A 6,700-nucleotide genomic window follows, 5' to 3' on the forward strand; every position below is an offset into this window, starting at 1 on the left:
TGACTTGGTTGACACATGTCATCGGTTCCCAATTGCGTAGATCGATGGTCATGCTGTTGATCACTGGATTGTTTGGTCCAGACTCGATTATTTACAGACCGCCACCATATAGGTGGAATATTGCTGAGTGCGTCGTAAAACTAAACTCACTCATTCACTATACAGTACCACTGAGACAACACACTTGATTCAATTTCACTTTCCGTAACAAAACAAACTCATATAAAGTGATTGAGTGAGTGAGTTCAGTTTTACGCCGCTTTTAGCAATATACCAGCAATATCATGGCGGGGGAAACCAGAAACGGGCTTCACACATTGTATCCAAACGGAGAATCGAACCAGGGTCTTCAGCGTGACAAGCAAACGTGTTATCCACTAGGCTCCCCTACCGCCCCTACAGATGAAGACGAGGTTATCTGTGATATGCGAACGCGTAAAAACACATTCGACTCAACAAAATTAGCAAACTAAAATTCAGCCAGCATGGTATATGCTTTGTAAACTACAGCTTTACAAATAAAGACATTTGCGCTTCATCAAAATTTGTTACACTGAGATAAATATGGTCGATAAAAGTCAGTGGTTCATGAAAGACTGATATAAACGTCAATATCACCATCACGATTAGCAAGATTACTCCGTTAACTTTTCACGGATCTACAATAACAATGGGTGTGGTGCGCTTATGTGCGTCATAATGAAAACTTATGCGTCTTAAAAAAATACCGAGATCATAAATCCAACGGATGTCATTACCTAAGGCGCATAAATATGTCGCTTGATTTATTCCACAGTGGCCATACATTTCAAATTTCGTCCACAGTGGTATGTGCATTTCAAACGTTGTCTACAATATTCTGTGGCAATTCAGTTTGGTGTATGAGTGATGCAGAGAGAAGAGAGGAAGAAGAAGGAGGAGAAAATAGTTTATTAGTGAGTGAGTGAGTTGGGTTTTACGCCGCTTTTACCAACATCCCAGCAATATCACGGCGGGGGACACCAGAAATGGGTTTCACACATTGTGCCAATGTGGGGAATCGAACCCGGGTCTTTAGCGTGACGAGCGAACGCTTTAACCACCAGGCTACCCCACCGCCAAGTTAATTAACGTATCATGTGGTATACAATTGACAAGTTAAAATCACATAAAACTTACAATAAAAAATGTAGACCACCCGGCCCTACGACCTATGAGACACGATGACAGCTTTAAATCCACATACAAATATGAAAATTATTGAGACAAGACTAAAACGTTAAAGTATTAATATACATTAGGATAATTATTGACTGGTACTAAAACGCGTGCTAACACATCACTGTTGTGTTGTTAGTTGTTCAAATATATTTTGACGAATCCCCTGACTAAATTAAAAACAACCTGTTTGACGTACTAATACAACAATGCAACGAGACTCGTTATAATCTACCGTTCTATTACACAAAGAACGGTTGAATGAGCCCCGATCTTAACCCTTTGGACTGACTGACTGAGTTTAGTTCTACGCCGCTTTTAGCAATATTCCAGCAATATCACGGCGGGGGACACCAGAAATGGGCTTCACACATTGTACCCATGTGGGGAATCGAACCCGGGCCTTCGGCGTGACGAGCCAACGCTTTAACCACTAGGCTACCCCTTTGGAGCATATCTGGGATATGATAAGTCCAGTGCAACAAAGGGATCCTCCTGTGCAGGACCTGGCCCAATTGGAAACTGCTGTACACGAGGAATGGCGTTGACTGCCCCTTCAGAGGATCAGGAGGCTGACAGTGGGTATGAGGAGGGTGCTGGCTGTCATACAGTCACATGGAGGTTACACTCGTTATTGACCTTGAATCGTGTAAGACACGCAAAATGATATTTTGAATGTTCACATTCACCAATAAATTCAACATTAAACATTCTAGGGCCATACTTGTACACACATAGTTTTGTATGAAAATCAGTAGGATTTTTTTTTTAAATGGGCAAATATCAACGTAAAATCAACATAGATTCCAGTCATTTTGAGTATTTTGTGAGGCAACGGATCATACGGTAGAGAACTCATGATTTTTCATCGTGGTCACCACGAGAAGTTTTATGTACGTGCTGAAAACCTAGCATTGCGAAAATGCTGGGGTGTTTAATTACGTTCTATGTGTATATTTCAACGGGGTTTCAACGGGGTGAATGAACTATGTAGGGGAGGCAACTGCATCGACTATTCGTTTCACTGTTTAACAGTTTAAGTATCTAAAGATACGCAGGTTGTAACCGGTTTTACAGCATAATGGTAAAAAAAACAAATTTTATATGTAAAACAGGGATTGAATTGCAATCATTATTGTTCATATCGTTTTAAACACGCACGTGTTGATTAAACCAGAGGCCATGTTGTGGTATCATACCACATCAGTGTATAGTCTCTGAAGATGGTAAGGGCGTCTTGGTTCCTCACGCGGAGAGCATCCATCCAACAACAGTGAAAGGGAGATAACTCGTGCCAGCAATAGACAAACTGCTCGAGGAATAAATCCTCTTACACTACCGTATACAGCTCCCTGTAACATCTGTGTTCTGTTTTCGCAGTAAGGGTCGTGTTTGTTTGTTTGTTTGTTTGATACCAGTCAAAGGAGTATTTTAATAACAAGACTGACGAGCACGGCACGGATTGTACCAAAATATAAACTTCCGTGCAATAACAGTATACCTCCATGACCGAAGGTTCCAAAATGAAATAACATTCATGCAGAACGCTTTCTTTTGGGCAACAGAATAACGTGAGTCGCCCTCATCTAAAGATTTGTAGTGAGTGAGCTTAGTTTTACGCCACTTTTAGCAATATTCCAGCAATATCACGGCGGGGGACACCAGAAATGGGCTTCACACATTTTACCCATGTGGAGAATCGAACCCGGGTCTTCGTCATGACGAGCTAACGCTTTAACCACTAGGCTACCCCACCGCCCCTCTAAAGATTTGGAAGAGGAACTCATTGATTATAATGATGATATCTATAATTCAGCTGCTTGGGCGACGACAGCGGCGATGGTGAGTGATGTTAACATCAGAGAGTGAGTGAGTGAGTATGGTTTTACGCCACTTTTAGCAATATTCCAGCTACATCACGGCGGGGGACACCAGAAATGGGCTTCACACATTGTACCCATATGGGGATTCGAACCCGGGACTTCGGCGTGACGGTCGAACGCTTTAACCACTAGGCTACGCCTCCAGGCTACCCAACCGCCCCACCACCCCTCAGAGCGTTAGACACAATGTAACCAGTCATCCCTATCATCACTGGTTTAAAATCTCGGACTAATGTGATATTTTCATGAATCGCCTTGTCAGCCAAGTCTGGGATAGTCCTCTACGTAAGGTGGCAATGTGTTTAGCATTTCTAATTATTCTGTGTTGATGTAATGTTGTTAAAAGCTGCGGCGTAAAACTATACTCATTCACAAAGTTCAATCTTTCAACACCGTATTAAGAAAACAGCTGCCATCGTTCCAACGCGTCCTGATTGCGAACACGCGAACTATATGGGCATACTTTTAATGCCAAAGTGAGAGTGATATATTAATATTATACCTGTAGTAATTCAGCGCCTGGCTTGCTCGTTAGATTAAGAGCATTGGAGTGAGTGGGAGTGAGTAGAGTGAGTTTAGTTTTACGCCGCCGCACCTGTAATATTCAGTTAAGGCGCGAGTCTGAACTACGTCTTGCGACCATCAGCATGGTTACCGACTACGCAAATGATGACATGCCGCAACCGAGTCAGCTGGTCGACCACCCGATCCCGTTAGTCGCCTCTACTGGTCAGCGCGAAGTTACCAGATCAATTTAACCTGGATCTTCACGGTCGATACGGAAATATTCCGGGCTATGCCCGCCTGGACATCTGGTTAATGGAGTTAATCAAGCATTACCCATCACTTCCAAACGATCTGGGAACCCATTCAAAATACGTTATCTGAGTGTTGCGGTGAGGTAGCCTATGGTTAAAGCAGTTTGCCTGGCTCCGGAAGACCCTGGTCTTCGATCTGCTGGGTGCAATGTGTGAATAGTATTCTGGTGCCAACCACCGCCAGCATGGCTGGAATATTGCGCTAAAGTGGCGTAAAGCTCAACCTGCCTGCCAACCACCACTCATTCTATGAATTTTAACGATTCGACTGTCTGAAACTTGCTTCCCAGGACTAACGGGGTCTATTAACATATTATTTACCTTTGCTCCATACTATAGTGGAGTAGGGAAACAGCCACTTTACTCCCCACTCAATTAACTCACTACTCATCATACCCACTTTGCTGCTCTCCTAACGCCTGCTAGCCTCCCCAACGTCCTTACTCACGAACCACCGCCGCATGAATCTATTACAAAAACGTGGCTACAATGGAACAAGCGTTGCCATCCAAGCAGCATCTTAACTTCGCCACAAATCTGAAGCTTCCCAAAACCAAGTGACGGTGATGGTCAAACCGCCTCCACTGGATGATTCTGTATATATATTTGTACAGTTCAATCACGCATTATAACAGGTGTGTCATCCCTAATATGATGCATCGTTCATCGGACAGGTTCGAACCTGAAAACATTGATCAGCGCAATCGATAAACAAGACGTGTATATCATGCCGCAAGGAGTTACCTCCTTGCAACCGTATTTAAATCACTTTACAAGCCAAGCGTATCAGTCGGAAAATAGAAAAACAAAGTTCTTCGTTTATACTCAATATTATATTTATCACAAATTTTCGTAGTTACAATATGGAAGCGAAATTTCTGTTGAACTAAGTTAGCCTAACTCAGCCCCAGCGGGGGAGATTGGAAACGTAAAACAAGGACTTTACTGAGGAGGGATTTAGTGCAGTAATGAGTGAGGCGAGCAGCATAGTTTTTCTCGCACTCAGCAATATTATTCCAGCTTGCTATGGCGGCGGTCTGTAAATAATCGAGTCTGACCAGACACAATCCAGCACGCTGGTTACCGACCGCACCAAACCATGACATAATAACCAAGTCAGCGAAACTGACCAATTCGACCTTCCGTTAGTCGCCTTCTATTGTGACAAGATAGTCTCCTTTTTATGGCAAGCATACTAGCTGTTGAAGACCTAGGGGTGGGGATCACTCCCCTCCTTTGAAAATGACTTAAGACCACATTATTCTTTTGCAAGCAGGGAGCTTAAGTGAGGGTTCCATTGAAGTTCGAACTCCCCCGGAACACACACCACACAATTCACATTAATCACTCTACCCCCTAACGCACTTCTAAAACCACTACACAATAATAATACACACACACACACACACACACACACACACACACACACACACACCACATTAATACCACACATTATTGACACACACCAATTCCCTTTTCGTAATTCCTGATCTGCCCATGACAGCTACTAAGGAACTCTTTATTATCACTATAAAGTTATAAAATAAAGAGGGCCGCCCCATAAAAGCAGAAACAACACTGGCTGCCCAGTCTGTGGTTGGGGTCGGGCTGGGTGATAGAGATACTAATCTGAGATAAGATAACTCTTTAGGGAAATTGGAACTGAGAAGTAAACGGCATATCATAACAATTTACTCAATAATATCCAGTTCTGTCGATTCTCGCGGTCTATATAAGCTATATATTTCAATATGATGGCTTATTTTAAGCTTTTCATGGGTATCATACTCTTTACATATCTCAACATAAACTTTATGAAAGAAAGACACGTAAGACGTTAGATGAGAAATAGTCAAACACACAAGAAAAAAGCATAAAATATCTTTGAGATGATCTTTGAATTCGCAGGCAGTACACATGCATCTACATGGATGAGCGACCCGAATGTTTCCTATATTCGATCTATTGTTTTCAGCAGCTATTCGTATTTTTGTAAAGCTCGTCCGATTTTGCCGGTGGCAAACATCCTTTCTGTATATCCTATTACGCATCCAACGGAAACGCCCAGCGTACCATGCGTTATCGATACATCGCAAATTCTACCGATACAAAGTAAACGCCTAAAACAGGGTTTTTTTTCTATTTCCGACAGTAATTTTCTCGACAAAATCTGCAAATAAACATACAGTGAAGTGCCATCAGCATGCTGCCATAAATTTCACATACATTGTCTGTGCATTGAGCTGCAAATTAAAGTTATATGTTTTAATGGAGAACGGCTGTATGATTTGTTACTGTCTGGGATGAAATGTACCTTGTCCGCTATGCAACCTTTGCAACTGATATGACCCTTATCGGCCTAACCGGAGACTTCATCAACACTTGTCAAATCCGACGGTTTCGGAAACCGAGATAAACCCAAATAAGAACTGATTTCTAAGAATTCACAAATCGTCTTAACTGTGAGTTGCCTCCCCTTACATCGTGGGTTTGCCCACCAGAGCAGGGGCGACACAACTTCCTCCACACTTTGAAATTCTATACCCATGACATTAGCGCGACAGTTATCTTCGTTATTTTTCAACTATCTCTGCAGATGTCTTTCTGCCAGTCCCAAAATAACATCTAGTGCAACTTTACATCAGCCATGGTAAGAATCGGGGCAGGTTGGGTAACTCAGTAGTTAAAGCGTCTGCTCGTCACGCCAAGACCGCCCATTCCTCAAAAGGGTACAATGTGTGGTTTCCTCCATTTCTGCACCCCTACCCATATTAAGGGGACGTTGCCAAAGCCATGTAAAAC

Source organism: Haliotis rubra, unplaced genomic scaffold (assembly GCF_003918875.1).
Source record: "Haliotis rubra isolate DU_JTF1 unplaced genomic scaffold, ASM391887v1 Scf26, whole genome shotgun sequence".
Taxonomy (NCBI): Eukaryota; Metazoa; Mollusca; class Gastropoda; order Lepetellida; family Haliotidae; genus Haliotis; species Haliotis rubra.